General features: G+C 40.4%; 1 long non-coding RNA gene across 5 annotated transcripts in view; it reads left to right on the top strand.

Annotated features, from left to right (window-relative positions):
* The window catches only part of LOC147755289 (uncharacterized), a 43,278-nt gene that overhangs the window by 19,458 nt on the left and 5,920 nt on the right, over positions 1-17,900 (top strand). For 3 of the 5 annotated variants that reach the window (XR_015328314.1, XR_015328312.1, XR_015328310.1), the window contains exon 3: positions 6,824-16,719. This is a non-coding gene — a long non-coding RNA (uncharacterized LOC147755289). The remainder of the gene's footprint in view (positions 1-6,823; positions 16,720-17,900) is intronic. The other 2 variants (XR_015328313.1, XR_015328311.1) reach the window with 2 other exon arrangements.

The following is a 17,900-nucleotide window of genomic DNA, read 5'->3' as shown; positions in this document are numbered from 1 at the left end:
TATAAAAAAATTATAATGCCCCCCCACACCCACTTACCTACATTCGAGTATCAGTAAGGAATTATAGGTTTCTGCGCAATATGCTACTATCGCGACACAGGTCTAGCTACTGCAACGGCACTTTTAGAAACAGGTGTAAGGAGGAATTCGAATTTTCCACAGTACGAACAGATTACTCACTAATAGTGTTGCGCATCATTCTGGCCGCTTCTTTTTGATGTGGAAGTTTGTTGATTTAACGCGCCTTATCAAGGGAACTTGTCGCTTGGAGTTACTCGGATGGAAAACCTAATCGGTGGCTCTATCTTTTCTGCTTTCCCTATTTCGGTCAAACCCAAGCGTGACCACATCATCCATATGTTGTAACCTGTGGTCACGACAAGTGTTGATGGGAATTTAATATCGAAGGCCAAGGGCGTTGCTAAGCAATTAGTGATGGCTGTGATGTTGATGATAGTAGCTGACTGAGTTACTGAACTTCCTTCCTTGAGGATATCCTTGCTGCAGCTGCTCCTGGGCCCAGCGAAAGAACACCACAGCTGCCAACGCAGCTGGTCAGCAGAACGGACCAGATAAGATATCAAAGACCGCTTTTATGCTAAACCGCGCTATCCATAAGGCACGGTCTGCATTATATGCATACAACAAGCCATTGGTTTTGACTTGCGCGTGTATCAGCTTTCAAAAAAAAAAATTTGTATCACAGATAATATGACGTAGATATTGATTGGTTAAGCTATTATGGTCAATTTTACTTTCAGAAGCATTAGTTTTATCTTTTTGCCCAGGACATTAAGAGAATGCGATGCCTGCCATTTCATTCGGACGGGAAAATTATTATAAGATCAATGAAAAATTACCTTGCTAATTTAATTTGTACATATGTGTAAACATGCATTTTTACATTAACGAATTAGCATACGCATACGCATTGTTACCTTTAATGTTACATCTATCGAATGGCAAAATTTTTCTTTTCGACTAGAGTCAGTAACGAGCTGCCAAAATCTCCGCTTTGATTGAACACACGTAAGATTATTTAAAGGTAATTGGACTTGATTGAACTCCATTGCTAGATGATCAAGCATTTTATCCCATAGCTGCAATCACTTTACTTGTTGCTCCATCATATCGACCTCTCGAGTGTATAAAAATAAAGCAATTAGTTACCGATGCTCTCATTGAATGCGGCACTGAAGTCATCATGAACGCCACACACACCGCTCGTCAATACATGGTCTTTTTAACTGTCGAAGGGTAGCAAGATGATAGAGAAAGGAAAAAGTATTGCTATTTATGTTTGTGAAGACTGCTACATCTTGTCAACATCCGATCACATGTCATCCATTCAGCATGTTAAATGTAATATATTTTGCTGTGAAGAAGTTACTATCGGCTTATCTAAGCAAACCTACTGGTGATGCAGTCTCTAAAAACGATGAACTTAATCTACGTAGTTAACAAGCTCATACGTATCGGCAGCTTGAAGCCCGCTTGTTACCTTTAGAGTAATTTGCCAGCGCTTGTCAGAATATTTTGGTAATACGTCTTGATGACAGCAGAACTATTCGGCATGTATCCGAAATCTAAAAGTCCACGATAGTAGAGAAAGCTGGTTACCTGGACCTTTCAACTTGCTTCTGTCTGGGCTCGCTTTAACAGCGATACTTGAAGAATTATGCCTTTATGAGATCACGTATCTCATGTCACCTATATAGACGTATTGGAAAAGATTGTTTGTTCAAGTTTGTTTAAGGTTTTCTTGAAAAAGCTTTCAGCTTCGAATTCAGGTCCTTTTTCGAATTCAAAACTCCAAGCCTTCTCACACCCAGATTATCCTCTGACATAACTTGCAAAGTATCCCAAACTTTTCCGCAAGCTTCCTGGAAGCGATTCGGCAGTACTCTAGCATCAACACTTGGGCTTTTTCTTCGTATCTGTTGTAACGAAGGTTATCTTCAGATACTCTCTTGTACACCGCACATCTGCTGGTACACTCGGTATTGACACGTAGCCTAGCTCCCACAGCCCGTTCTAACATTGGCAAGTACTTGATTTCGATCTTAACACAAAGCGTGATGTGCATTAATATTTGCCTTTCATTTGTTAAAAAAAATGAAACGTACCAAAAGTTATGTGTACGTTTCACACAAGGTAGTGTGTATAAAAGGTACAGCGAATTTGGGTGGGCTTGGTGAAACGTTGGCTTTTTGCTGGTGACCTCCGCGTGTTTTCTTGATGTTTTGAGGCGGCAGTCGATAACAAAAACGGTTTTCGCGAAATAAATAATTCTAGTTCAATGTGTTGATTGAATCCGTCAAAAATGCACGTCGAGTTATCGGTAATTGAAAGTAGTGCGTAATGTTAATGTACTCGTTGCATCACGATGTTAATTTTCTAAACGTCTGCGAGCATGTAATATTTTAGAGTCCCCCAATGGATTTCTATTTAGGATTCCATTGCACTTGATGACACAGGTACAATGATAGTACGTAAAACATGTCGCTACCACTAAAACGTCCTTTGACAATGTTAAGGTAGGCTACCCATAGACCCATACTATGGGGTCAGCTATCTGCGTGCAATAGTTAGCGGGTGTATGTGTTTGACTACCTGTCCGGCTTGCGCCTGTGTGCGTGCTCTTACGTCTTATGATTTCTTGCGTGCCTGTATCGCTTGTGTGTGTTTACTTGCTGTATTCTCCATTTCGTTGCCTCCTATTGATGTATCTGGTAAATGAGCTTAATGTATCGATGAGTTATTCCTTACTTAATTACAGCTACGTTACTCTGTCTTCATCTCACCGGCCTGTCTTCGTCTCGTTTACTCAATGGTCAATTGAACCGGCCTCAACCCCTTCGTGCTGCTTCACTCTACTTGGCTGCAGCCACTCGCTTCTCAAAGAGCATTTGGTCTAATTTTCCCCATTCTTCATCGTTCTTCATATCGAAGCAGATCTTAGTGCCTATTCAGGCCTGATCAAGGTAATGCATAAGCTAGATTACCTTGCCATACGCCTATCCAGGACACCACAGCAAATTGACAAAATCGATTACGTTCCTATTATTGAGCCTTCCCCGTCTCGCCCTACCGCCGAAAGCGATCCTTCTGATTCCTTGAGCCCCAAATGTCCTCACCTCCGTATTAACGACCAAAGAAAGTTAGCTCTAATCAATGAGATGGCTTTATTGATCTATCCAAATGGTATAACCGTGTTCGCTTATTTTCTATGGTGCGGTTATTTTTCGTCTCCTCCTCACTTAATATTATTACACATGACGCAATATATCGCAATATAGTAGATTAGGGCATATTATTTAAGTTTAATTGACGAAAAACGTTCAATTAAACATGGGTCAAAACCTTATGTGATCACACATTTCGTGTTCAAGAAATTTTACCAACAATGGATCAGTTTCTGTATATAAAATTACATAATGTTGGCTAAAGCTTTTTTTTAGATACCGCCATCGAGAGCTTGCTGCGCATGCGGCTGTCTGCTGCAGTTGGAAACAAAAATATGCACCACCGCACATTATTGCCCACGACCATCGCCCATGTTACGTGTTACCCGGTTGTCTGAATTGACAATCTGAACGATTTACAGAACTTCACAGAAACCACATATCCCATAAGTATTACCACTGTTTCCTCTGGTAAGCATTGCATTATTATTGCGACTCAATATAACTCAGAAGTAACTCATTTGAGCTATTCAGTAGATAATTTCGTACTGGTTTCAATGTAATCATGCCATCATCAATCGCAGTAAGACATGCACCCAGTATTGAGATTTATGTCATCTTGGATCAATTCAACGTTGGGCTAATTAAGTGTAAAAGTTCTATCCATTCTAAAACATCAAAGATCACCATTGATGATAGACTTTTAAGGATGACTTTTTTATTGGATAGTAGTAACGAATTAGTCCACATTTAATTTAAGTTAAAGTGGCCCTTAATGGGGGTACAGTGATCGTATTACCAATACTTAACTCATTTAAATTTAGGTTTTACGAATACGCCTTATCTATTATAGAAGCCTATGAGCTTGGAGCCCAGCGGAGGCATATGTTATGCCTCGAACATATTTGTAAATTTAAAGGAAAACTATAGCGCCAAGGAGTCTCATTATGCTAATGTTTTTCCACTCAGATTTTTTCGAAACTTCTGGCCCATGTTTATCCACAATATCCCTTAACATAAGCGATACAGAGTTTCTGTTGATCGATTATAGACTAGATTCGAGCTCGGCTAAACTGACGAGTTTGCACTAGGTACGACGCCTGTCACAGGAATAGATCAGCGCAAGCTATTAAGATATATTCCATAACTTATAGTAGAACTACACTGATTAAATGATTGTGGCACTTAGAAGATGACAATGGATTAATGCGTATGTGTGGTTCGCGCTGGAGTTCAGAGTCAAATGAAATCTGAAATGGGACTATAACCGGAAACTTCCAGACGTAATAGCGGTCGTTTAGGATAGCTGTACTCTCCACCAATAGCACCCTCTCCAGGGACCATTCTACGGTCATCAGCGGTAAATCAGCACGCCCGCAGACTACTCCACGGCTGTCAGACCTCTTCCATCGAAATGCCTTCTTTCTCATGACTCTTCTTCGCTCTGGTGTCCTGTCGTTCACCAAAACGACAATCAAAGAAAGCCATTGTTCGCTAATATCCCGAAAAGGTCTGTCTAGCGCCAATGCTGGCACAAGTGTTCCAAGTTCAGCCTCTATTTCGAGAAAATCTAAGCTGCAACACACAAGCAATACTATCGATGGCCGCGCAGTACCTTTATTTATCGGGCTTACGTTTAATATCCTTTAGAAACCCATTTTGGATTGCGAGAAAAACCGGCTTATACGGGGGAAAAGGTCGATATTATGAAGAAGATGACTTATGTTAGCATATATTGCTTGTAGAAGTTAAGCTTGTTGGAGAAAAGTTTCGCTTTTGGAAGAATACGTGTTATGCTGCATTCAGTTCGGTTAAGGCCGATGAATACTGATTAGTTTTAAGTTAAACCGAAGTACAAAGGTAGACAAAAATAGACATCGCTAACACTTTACTTTGCAGATATTCAGTGTTCGCAAAATGCCGCGACACAAAATACAATTCGATCAATACAGCCGAAATTTACCTGGTGGGGCTTAGTTGTACAAAACGGAGTTCGTTGGATTAATAAACTACCTATGAAAAACCGTTGTTTTTCCATTTTAGCGTGTCTTCATATCTTTCACACATATTTTTATTTGGGGAAAATTGTTTTTTTTCAAGGCATCCTTTATAATTAGGAATATATCATGTTCCCATAGCGATATCAATATGACACAGCTGGTTCCGATGTCTATTTTCTTTAGGAAGCACTGTCTGTCATGCTGTTGAAAATGCCCCGATCGAAATGCAAATAGATTTTGTTGCCCTAAAGCATTTAGAGAACCTTCGGGATAGTAATCTCGCTGGAGCACCGTGCATGCGGGTTTAGGCTTAACTGGGCGTCCTTTTATGAACAACAGCCAAGGCAAAGTAGTACTGCACACCCGTTATGACTAGAAGTATTATGACAGAACTAACTGTTGTGTTGCGGCAATATAAACCTTGATTGTGCCCGACATCATTGAGATACGCATTAATCGTTAGGTAAACCCATTATGAATTGTATCTTAATATATTTATTGTTAGATTATTAGAACAAAATTCTATTGTTTATTTTCAAGATAAATGCTTGAAGTTAAGCTAAATAATCAAAGGTCCTCATCAACTTTCAATTTGCAATTAAAACTGTTTTTGATTTTTATTATAAATTTTATGCGTAATTTTCATTACAAAATCTGATAAATTTTAACAAATAAAAGATTTTTGCCTCAAGATTTATAGTTTTAGAAAATTTATAAAAAAATTTATGAATAACTATACGTTAATTTTTAAAAATATTCTAGCTATATATGCATTGCATTATCGTATGGCATTCAAGAGCTTGAGAGAAAACGGCCTCAATATACACGACCATGAGCATGATTTAGGAACAACACAACGTGAAAGGCTCAAAAACGCGGCGCTATCACTGAGGTGTAAAGCTTAAGTCCAAAGCCTCTTTCTCAAACAATAATTCTATGGTTAGTTTGCACTGCTCAAACTAACTGCCACCATTTAACAATGGAAAGTTTTCTCAAAGTAATTCAAGTTCCATATAATTTTAGCTGAATAAGCAGTGTTACTTGTTTTACGTTATCGAACGTATGTATTGCGTTGAACCGGCTCCTTTCATGCGTATTCCACATAGTTAATAGATGGAAGAAAAGGGAACGCTTCTAAACGTAGCTCCTCGTGAGCGGATGGTCAGCGATAGAGGACGAATCGTTGACATCCGTCGAAAACCGTCTTTTACACAGATAAGTAGAGATCCGATACAGCAAGAATGTTTCGTACGGCATTTTCTCAAGAGTTCTCTTAAAAACTATGCATATTTCAACGTAAATAGGAACGTCGACATAGACAAAGAGAGCGCTTCTTACCAACAATCTATGAAGGCTGCTGACGACGGAACGACTTTTGTATGCGATCTGGCTAATAACGCTCGGGTATATAGGAAAAAATGCCATTTGGCAATTAAGATGATAATGTTGTAAATTAGACGCCCTGTCATTTTACAGCTGACCTCAACTAAGTACATAGAATGTTCGTTGTTTGGCTTTGTTGGCTATTGACCACTGCTTCTGGTTCGAGCTTATTTTCGTTCTGGTCCCTGTTATCGTCGTCATGTAGTGGTTAATGAATAGAGAATAAGCGACTTCCGTGGTGTGATTCTATTCTAGGCTACTTCGGACCGGCTGTGTTAAATATCCAGCTCTGACAACCTCTCCTAAAAGCGACTGAACCGGTAGATATGAACGCCTAGGGACTTAGCCTAGGATTAACTTAACGAGTCGACGAGGTAACATTCCGTTATGGTCAGAGGCGCCGTTGGCTTATTGTGGCGGCCAATAGGAACCTTCCTGTAGACGCGCGTAGAAGCCAACGTTCGATGCTACAACGACAGCAGGCCATGCTACCCCCCCCCCCCCCCCCAACTCGTCTCTCACAAAACCTCCAAAGTCTAGGCTCTCAACATTACCCTAAATGTAAAGTGTCACGTTCAGGGTGTTTCTGCTCTAAGCACTGCGAGGCTGCATCTGCTCGCATCTATTTTCTAGCCTTAGCTTGGTATCAGCCACGAAGCATTTACTGAAGACAGTGTGCACGCTGCTTCTTGTAGCTTAGAAGGATGAAGCATGGACATTTGGGAAGCTTTGTGATGCGTTTGACTTTTTGGTATCAAGTGGCAAGCAACACCGGATAAATCTCCTGGTTTTATCGTTCACGGAAAGCATCTGTCTGACTTTTATAGCGTATCACGTGTACCTAAAATCTAGGTAGATAATCCGTAACATCGCAATATCATTCACATCAAGTTTTGCCACTAACGTCCTGGTCGAAACAGAAGGATCATTAAAAATGTACTTTCGAACAATAAAGATTAAGTTTGAAATCTGCATTATTCTTTCTCTGTCGTACGTTTTCCGTTATGTTGTGGTAGAACCTGCTTCTACTTCTTCTGCAGTAATCGTTTGCGACACCGTACATTGTTGATTTAAGGTGACCCAAGAAGTTTATAATATCGATAGGGGTTCACCTAGTTCGCCGTAAAGATTAGATAACAGCTGATCTTCGTTCAAATTCCCATTTCCTAATTCCGCAGATTCAAACTACGCATTGTCGTTCGCCAAGTCGAGCTCGTTGCTGTTGTTTTTTCATAGAAAGCTGATTTTCGACCAACAGTGGCGAATTGACGCTGGTCGAAGTTTATCTCCTAATTTAGGTGATGCACGTTGTATATGTATTACTTCTAACATTAGTGTTGCGTATATATTGGATGTTGTCTGGCAGAGGATGATAGGGGAAATGTTAATTAGGATGTGTGCCTTAAACGAAGCCATTAGAGTTGCAGCGGTTGGTTTGGGTCGTAGCCTCTTTTTTTACTTGTTCGTTTGTTAAGCAGTCGCTATGGTTTTTACTGTTACTAATTCTGCCACCATTGCCGACCAATACGAAGCGCCGCCTACAAATAGAGATTGCCACTGTTAGGCACCCTCCGTGACTGCTGCTACCTCCAGATAGAAGTCTTACCACCAGCTATTGTAGTAGATCATGGTTTAACCAAAACTAGACAAACCCGGCTGTACCAACTGGTGATTGACGCCATGATTACTAATGACTAAGTCTTGAAAGCTTCAATAAACAAGCTTTTATTCCTTGTCGCAACTAATATAACGACCCAGAGAGGAAAGACACAACATGATACACTACCTCTGCTAAGCATTTTCAGTAGACCCACCGCACTCGCAAGGCGTAAGCGCAAATCATAGTGGAACAAGCAGTAAGCTTTGGGGGCATGTATTTTCTTGTTTTTCTGTGTTTGTAGGTTGATATTCTGGAGGCGTGCAGCAATTAGTTCAAGGGATAAAAATACGTGGAAGGTAAAAAATAGATGGTCATGCCGCGACCCACCATACGGTGAGTCGGGCTCCTCAGTAATTCGTCATGCACGCACTGCTGTCTTGATAACAGTCACTACCGCATTACGTTGCGTTCAGTCCACTAATTGCTCGTTGTCCGTATGCAAGCGTGCATAGCAGCAATTAGAACAAAATGAGAATTCGCTACGCGGATGGCCGAGCCTTTACCAATCCACTCTGCATGTTAGAATTATAGTTATGAGCGATATGACCAAACTGTTGACGGTGGTGGCAAGAACGGTCCGACGAGGCAATAGGATATTCGCGCGTCATACGTCCATCCTAGTCATAGTTGAAGCAGCCCGGCCACTGTACCGCCCAGACGGTTTCCGCCGTTATATCCACCACGGCCTTGTCTATAACCGCCCTGTCCACTCTCAGGCGAAGTGACTAGTCCTGCGACAGCGGAAGCGGCAGGCCCGTCTAAACATGATAATAATTGTTATTAAACAGCACTTGGTAGAGTGGCCGCGGTTAACGACTAATACTCGTCTTTGACAGATGCTATTTCATACTACTGGACTGTGCGCAATTCTTGATAGAGTTCTTGATAGGGCTTCTCTAGTGGCTTCTCGCTCCTTTGAGCTAAATTCATATATACATCAGAGCACGTCTGTAAAAGACCTCTTTTCCTTTCGGGACGGTTTTTTCAGTCGGTTACGATGAGTTTTAATTTCTTTAAGTCCTATTACTCGTTTTGGAAAACAAGGATTATCATTTTAAAGTAGCATGGTACCTCATTTAGTGCCTGCATGCTCCTTCCGCACGAATGTTGAATCGAGGCTTATGTATGTGCCAAACCTCGTTCTGTATGTTACGCTAGCTAAATTACCATTCGTGATCTTCATTGATGAATTTGTATAGCTTTCTGTTAGGCTCTTAGGTATTAAAAATAGAACTGTTTTTTTTTAAACTTAAGTCACGCTTTGCAGCAGCAGCAATTTTAGTCATTCCCGCTATCCGGAGTATGTGTGCCTATTAAAATGACGTGCATACTTTTTTTGGGCTTGAATCTTTTGAAATACCCGCCCATTTTCTACAGAAAGTTAGCCCTCCAGCGTAATCTTATACTGTTTCAAAAAATTAAAACATTAATTCTTTTAGTAGTAAGAACTCTGTAGTAGCCTTTAATGACAAATAAATAGACTGTATTGTTTTGTGGTCAGTCAATGTTTAGTGACTTTTTTGTCAATGACGGGAAATCACATGACAGGGTTCTTGAGATCCTAACGTTACATAAAAGATCGATGGTAAGCAAATTTCTATTTTGAGATGGGTAAAAAACTTCCAGTATGTAGTATATATTTTATGTCACTAGATTTACTCAATTTCGTGATATGTGTGACAATTCTTATTTGTAAAAACCATCATCTATGTTTAGAATTAACCGTTATCTTTAAATGTATTTACGATCTTAACTGAGCCAAAATAATACAGCACGGGTCACACCTTGCCGAATGTTTTCGCGTGTCCAAAGAATTCACTTTGGGCGCAATTGAAGAATATAATTCGTGTCTGCAAAGAGTGCAAGTCCTAATATTCATAAACTCAACGACTCAAATATTAATACGTACGAAGAGATAAAAAGATTTCCGCTGAAATAAATTGCGGTACAATTTAAATTACTTTTGATATGATTTGTATAAGAACTTACGAGGACGTATATATGTCCCGTCGATTTACTAGTGTTCCCCCGTTTGTCTGCTACATTTGATGTATACATTTTTCCTAGTACATGTTTCCTGGTAATTGCCCTAGGTTTGTTATATCCCTATTGTACATTGCGCAGTTAACCAGCTATAACTTAGCATTCCAGGACCGAAAAACAGGAATGTTATCCATAATCCCTAAGGTGAGTTCTTTGGTTGCCATAAAAATAATCGCATCTGTTTTTACCAACGCTACAACGATAAAGCGAACAATTCGCTGTCATTGCCACGTTCTCCTCTTTTTCGCGTCCCGTTACGGGGTTCAATTTTGTATCTTTCCGCTCGGACGCATCACAGAAGACTGACTTGAACTAACTGATCTGCATTCCGTCGCTAAAAGTTTGTCGTCCTTGGCGGGAAACGTTTTCTCTTGATGAAAAGCGCCAATCAATGAACATTAGATTCCAACAGGGAGAGCACATTGAAGAAACTTAGACACGAAAGCTTAGAACGTATTCTAACTTAGGTCAATCTTTTTTGCATTGAACTAGTTCTGTTTTGCGGTATCAAGGTTCTTTCGAGTTTAAACAAAATCATGATGGACGAAGGCACTTGAGCTGACCTTTGGGTCATTCGCAATTCAAATGTATGTTTCCGCTTTTTTCGTAACACCCAAGTCACTGACCACACAATGAAGTTTTTCGGGGTAAAGGAAGGTGCCTGCCCTAAGCAAATAACTATCGGCATGTAATCTTCGCGAACACGGCCTCAGAGATCAACAGTGTGTATCGTCCGGATTTTTCCCAGCTCCTTTGATGTAAATTAACAAACACTTGGGGATATAATTATAAGCTTTTTTCTTTTTTGATAGGAGTCTAGATACGTTTTGCGAGTTAAATTCCAAAAGGTTCAAATGCCCATTCGAACTGAGTACGACTACGCGAAATAAGGAAGTGTTCTGTTCCGTTGCACTTAGTGTATTTGTAGAAGCAATACAAATTTATTGATATAATTTATCGATAATTTTGCAGGTTAGAGGTAAAGTAAGGCGTCCGGGGTGAAGCACATGATAATTCAGTGAGGAGACGATATGTAGGGCACGAATATTTGCGGCCTCTTCAAAAGCATAGCATCTTATACGTTACGTAATAATTACTATTTACTAGAAAAGCTGTGCAAATCTACCGGAATAGTCGATACCTGTTCTCCTATCGTGAGTTTTTCCAGTTTCTAGACTTGGCCTGTGTTTGTAAAAAAAAAAAAACTATTGATCAACGTTTCTTCGGGTTTCTTCTGTTACGAGTTTTTCTCGTACGCTAATGTCTGCAGGAAAGATCACCCCTGTGGTAAACCCTCTTTGGCCAGCGATAAGCCCGGCGCTTGATGCACCGGAGCAGTGCAATAAGCTCCCCAAGCAGTGCTTAAGGAATTATACCTAAGGTAGCCGACCTCATCCAGGTTGTGTGTTGTAAGATGGGGCCGTACTACCTAAAACCTATACTGAAATCGTGAGGCCAATTTGAAGTTTATGGAGAATTTTTAGAAACTTGTTTCAAAAAATTCTTCCAAATCTTCCTTCTGTGACGTAGGTGAAGATTAGTCCTGTATAGGTATACCTGGGCCAGACAGATAGAAAAAACTTGTTAGTGTTCACAAGTAAACTACATGATGAAGTAAATAACACTTGCAATATTTGGCTGCGAAGCTGGAGCCCGCGCTGTGACATACACTCCCGTCGAGCTCTAACCTTACGTACTTGTCGCTAAATAACGTACACATAGGCAAAAGATTTCACTTTTCAAACAGTTAGAAACGTTTGGCGAAGACTAGTCTTGGCGATTGGCTAGTCTACATGATGAAAAAAAGTTTACTTCCTAACACCAAGTTTGCCGAAAAGTGTTTTCAACTTGAAAGGTAAAGAAATCTACGTTTATTATTCGCAGTTACTTCTTTTTAAGGATAAGAGGGTGATGCTGTTATCTCGTTTAATGTTCAAATTAATTGTTCATGTAATTTGCTATGAGTAGGTCATGGAAGCCTTCACTCGTTTTTAACGACTGCAAATATAAAAAAGGCAGTTATAAAAATAGCGTCTTAGTTAGAGGGTATTAAATCATTTTCCAACGGCTCAGGGGTTTTCCCTGAGTAATAGCGTGCGTTACACAAGCGACGTACTATATTGCGTGTGCAACGCTTGCTCGAAATTGAAAATTGCACCCAATTTTTTAAGCCATACGTTGTATGCGTCATTTGGCAATCTAACTCGCCCGCAGAAGTAATATGTAGCAAGCCAAGAAAATGTGCCAAAGGATGTAGAATGGTGTCGAAGTTATGAGTGGTCGATGCTTCAAGATGACATCTTTTTAGTGCAAACGTCAAAGGCCCAGCTATACGGTACGTGAAAGTCGATGATTCTCGATGGTATACACTGTTTTTTTTTGATGAAAGCACGGCTTCTAATATATAACATTTTCTCGAACACAGACTTGAACTCAAAATTATAACTTGCAATCAAAGGTATTTCCCTGTATGCGGTGAAGCAGTAACTTTACATACGCTGCTTTCATTTACGGGTATCTTATAGCAGCTCTTCCTTTTCTGAGTATGATGAAGAAACTGAAAAGTTGTTAGCTCCGATATGAGAATGACGCAATAATTGTTTGCTAATAGGGTTGCGCATGCATTGAACAACAGTACTAAAAAATCAAGCCATGATGGATGTTCAGTTGTTGCTTAATAATAGCTCTGTGTCAGTCGATGTCGGCTTTACTGGAAAATGGAGAAAAATTAATATTAAGCCATAATTAAACTGACGATACGCCTACTCACCAAAACTGAGATAGAAACTGAAGTTTTGTGTTCTCATTTGTCACTTCGAAATTTTAGGTAATTGTATTGAGGATTGAGGGTAAAGATGTAGGATGGCCAAAAGTTGCGACCCTTTCCAATAGCATCGGAAACAATTTTCGCAAATTTTGTTAAAGTACCGTTGAATCAAGGTTAGTGATATAGAGAAGTTGTGGGTCTTTTAAAAGAATGTACCTGTCACATACTAACGGACATTTTGGACTCGAAAAGTTTGCTCAGTCACCAACGCATTGTTTCACACATCAGTGGTCGCCACGAGAAAAAGTCACCAATTGGGGTTTAAGTTGACCGGCCGCCCACTCGCCTTACTGACTAGGTTTCGCGGCAGCGATTTTCTCTGTTCACTAGGTTCAAAGTCTGTTTCGATGGATAAAGATTTCTCATGAATGAAAGAAGAAGTTTGGTCGGATTAGAGGATGAAGACGTTACTGAAAAAAGTGCACGGGCTTACCAGCAGAGAAATACAATTTAATAATAAAAACTTGCTTCTGTGTTAGGCTGAGAACTTTTCAGTCTACCTACGTAAGGAAAACTAGTTTTTTCTCATTAAGAACAGTTGCTATACGTAAATGCACCTTCAACTTATACGCGATATTTTAGAACAATCCTGTGCAGGGGAATTCGAACTGGTGGATTAATACCAGTTTCTTTAACCATTACGCTTAGTTAATGTGAAACGGCAATTTCTGACGTAGAGATTGATACGCATATTTATTGCTACAATCAGTCCTAGCTATCATATCCGGCGCCAAATCCCTTCTTGGGCGCATGACGTTGTCAAGCTGCCTCGTCCGTGCACCTTTTTAGTTCTGCCTTGTTGGCATCAGCTGTTATTTATTACTGAACCTAAAAAGAATCGTTTTATCTCTAGGAACAGCAAGGCGAATCAAGCTCCGAGTCACCAATGTCTCGAAGCATGCTAAAAAATCCTTTATCATAATGCCTCAATCTTGCATGTATTGACGCTGTCAGTACATGCAAGATTAAACTGGAAGAGACTGACAAAACCCGCAGGAGGCCATTGGTCCTAACATGAACAGCCTTTGGTGCCGCTCGCTGGATTGAGTTGGCAATCCATACAAAAAGGTCATTTCCAGCGAGTATACAGGCACGTTTTTTTCAAATGGCAGGCTTACTAGTTATCTATGGCCAATGGCATCGATGATAAATTTAGACGTTAGATCATGCAGGACGAAGCCGCAGTAAAAGCCGATGTTCTTGATAAATACGGTTTAGTAGCATAAAGCCTTTCGATAAATTCAATTTTGCTATTAAAAAAAGCCTATCTAAGCATAGGGCGTATCGAACGTAAAGGACCCGATGTTTTAATTCTATAAAGCTTTCTTCTGTTTAAAAACCGCATTTAACTTTATATTATTCTGCCCTCATAGTCACAGGCCGTGTCTATATGTAAGGATCTTCAACTAAACAGAGCTATCTGAAGGATCGTCAACCGTATTACCAAATAACTTTACTAACAGTGACCTTAGACCATGAATAGTTGTTTTTGTAGTAATACTTTGAACTAGCTTTATTTGAGATCCTTGGCACTCCTTAGATGAGATACTCATAACGTCGAGCACCTCGTTCATATTTTAGGCGGCAACGGCAAATGTATAAGTGTGCCTTATAGGTGCGCTGCAGTTCTTATAGGCACATGATGCTTACCAGAGCCACGTGTACTCAGCAATCGCCTTTTCCTGACGCCCTATGATATACTTATTGTGAGGTACTCAATTACCACCAGTACACTCAACTTTTTCAACCACTTGAACAAAATGAAACATCTACCGCTACCTATTTGAGAACAGTCACGAACAACTCTTAAAACCTTTCTTGGATATGCTATCGGGCCACCTTTTCATTCTCGCAAGTGCCGGGCTGCTTGCTTTCTATAGCCTGCCACTATCGCATTGTGAAAAACTGAGGTATTCAGGAAAGGAGGGAAAGAAGAAACGATCGACATGGGCACACTGGTGAATACCCCACGCGTTTTTTTCCGTTTCACGTGTTTCTTGACGAGCGGACTCAACGAGCAACGACAGAAAAGGCCAGGTCTTGTGCGTTGTAGGATAGCTATCGATCCACGTTTACTGCTCTTGACATACTGCAGAAAATCGTTGGTGGGTCTGTTTTTCAGCAGAAAGGGAGTGAATACCTAAGCGTCCCGATAAAGTGGTGTTACTATTAATGCTGATGTTTTTTTTCCTTCAGAAACGTAAAACCAAAAATTATAATACAACGAGAAGGCAATCTGCAACAAGGAACATTACCTTCACATAGGAGAATACAAAGCCGACCGCCAGGCCAGATCGTTTTTTGTTTCAGCTGGACTGAAGAACGTTAGCATACGAGCTTTTCGTTGCGGGCCATCAAGGCGAAGGCGCGTTCAGTACGAAGAGCATTCTTACTGTCAAGAACAGCCGATCTTAAAGAGACAGCAAATAGACGCGTCTACAACGAGCGCATAGGACAGATGCCGCTGCAGATGGGAATCGCGCATCTCGGAGACGCATCAATTGTAACATGGCGCCAATCAAGGATTTCCTCACAGTATTTCTTGTAGAAAGGCTTGCGTTGTAGACGTAGCAGAAACAACAAATGCTGAAAGTTCCGATGTTGTATGTATACTGACGGCTAAGGTAAATCTTTTTTAACTCCGAACATTTAAGAGGAGGTAAACTTCTATTTAGGAATGGCCAATATTCGTACAGCATGCTTCTTACCCTAGGAGCGGCAGCAGGACATTTTTGTCACCTTAACAACTGGGGCTGGCTGTATTTTCTTTTTTGACAAAGCCTGCAAGTCGAAAATGCTCTAAGAACATTCTAGTCTATTCCCCTTCGATCAGCCAAATTCATGCTAGGCTTATGGCCGAAATACGGCCCGAGCTTTACTCTTTAGCCTATGTTTTTAAGACGATCTGTCAAAACACGTGATTAAGACCACTTGATCAACGATGCGGAACGTTAACCGCACAGGCAGCTAGCGCATTATGACAGTTCAGCGATTTGCTTGATTAGCTTTTCGTATCGCATAAATTACTTTTTGAAGATGTTCGCGTCAAGGGATGCTATAGCAGGCGCTGTACCTTTTTTCGCCTCAGCGTAGAAAAAGGGTATCTAAATGTTACGCAATTACCTTTAACAAAAACCGACAGTATGGCATACTATATTACTTTACTTTAGGGCAAGATTTTAGGGACAAACACAACAAAAATTCGACGGTCCAGGTAAGGTTTACAATATGTGTCTTAAATGCGTCGCGTTCTGGCACCGTGCTGGACGGAACTATCTAATAAATGTTTGTACGCTTATAGACTCTTAGGCCACTACCGTGCTAGTAATCCTTAAGGAAACGGAGGAAGCGACCACGCCATCATCATAGTAAAGGATAGCGAAGAAAGGCGTTTGTTACAGATTGCTTACTGGCTTAATGACCAAGAGACTGGATAGCTACTTAGAAATCGTATACGCCACCCCAACGGAGCAACATTGGTTTGAGAAAGAACGCTCCCCAAAAATGGCGTGCAAGATTCTGATGGCTGACGTCTAGAGTGTACTCACTGCACCACGCAATCCACTATACGCGGCGTTGGTCGACTTTAACGCAGCCTTATATCGGATGCTTAAGACAGAGGTGGGTGTTATTACGAATGTGCTCAATCTTCTCGCTAGGAGTCTATAGAAAATTAGAGTAACCATCGTCGGCGGAGTGGCCGAATTCCCATTTTTCGTACAAACAACCTGCCCTGTTCAGGAAAAGACCCTGATCCTGCTTCTATTTAGTATCTAGATCGAGAGCTTCTCTGATCAAATAAGATATCTGAAGAGATCAGTCGAAATCATTTTGTATGTAGACGATTTAGCGATATGCAGGTTAAACAAGTTCTAGGTACAGAAAGCTCTAATTCGGACAGGTTCAGGACTGTCCATAAACCTGATAGATACGGATACAATGAAATTTAGCAGAAGAGGCAAGATAGCGGCCATCGACACGCTGTATTTTTCCAAGTCGCCCCTTGTCAAAGTAAACTGGTTCTCGTGCTTTAAGATGCAGGAAGACTGTGATGTCGCGTAGGCGATCAAATCTCATTACAACCGCTCTTAGCTTATTTGACCTCAAAGTAGCTCCAATCGTAATGTATGCTATATAATACGCGTCATTTAACAGTCTTACAGTGGAGAATCTTGATCAATAAAAGCCTCCTACCCCCAAAAGAGCATTGACACCATATGAAGTTACCCGAAATCACATAATCAACTCATCGCTACTATCCAAAAATTTACGTTAGGTTTTTAACAACGGAAGCCTTCTAGGCGAGCCTTAGGGAGCGCAGATCTGTTTTGCAGCAAAAAGTAATGAGTGGAAAAGGACGAATTGGCTAAAGAAACATGTTGTCATTCGCTTTGCCGTATATCGATCCCATCGTAGACTCTGTAAAAAAAACTAAGTTCCCACGAGCATGACGATGCACGTGTATGCTTCAGATACAGGGGAAATTTTAACAGATATCGTGCCGCTCGTTGCCTTCTCACGCTTTGCCTTCCGTGTTAACATAAATGGCTCTAAATATATCTAAACCGTATTTAAATTTGTTTTATATATATTTTTTATTTATGTAGGTATATATTTTTTACATAGATCAATATATATTTTATTTATTTATTGTTTGTAGAAGGCCGGAATTATCGTCAACTGACTAAATTTTGTGTCAACTATGTATAGCTTTATTTTAGAGATTGGAGACCCAAACTTCCGCTTCGCGGGTATAGAGCGCTTCAGTTCTAACATCGAAGCTATAGCTATCTCTTAGAGTA

The sequence above is a fragment of the Varroa destructor genome, unplaced genomic scaffold, assembly GCF_002443255.2.
Source record: "Varroa destructor unplaced genomic scaffold, Vdes_3.0 BEIS01000005.1, whole genome shotgun sequence".
In the NCBI taxonomy this organism is placed as follows: domain Eukaryota; kingdom Metazoa; phylum Arthropoda; class Arachnida; order Mesostigmata; family Varroidae; genus Varroa; species Varroa destructor.
This window is presented reverse-complemented; position numbering and strand designations above follow the sequence as displayed.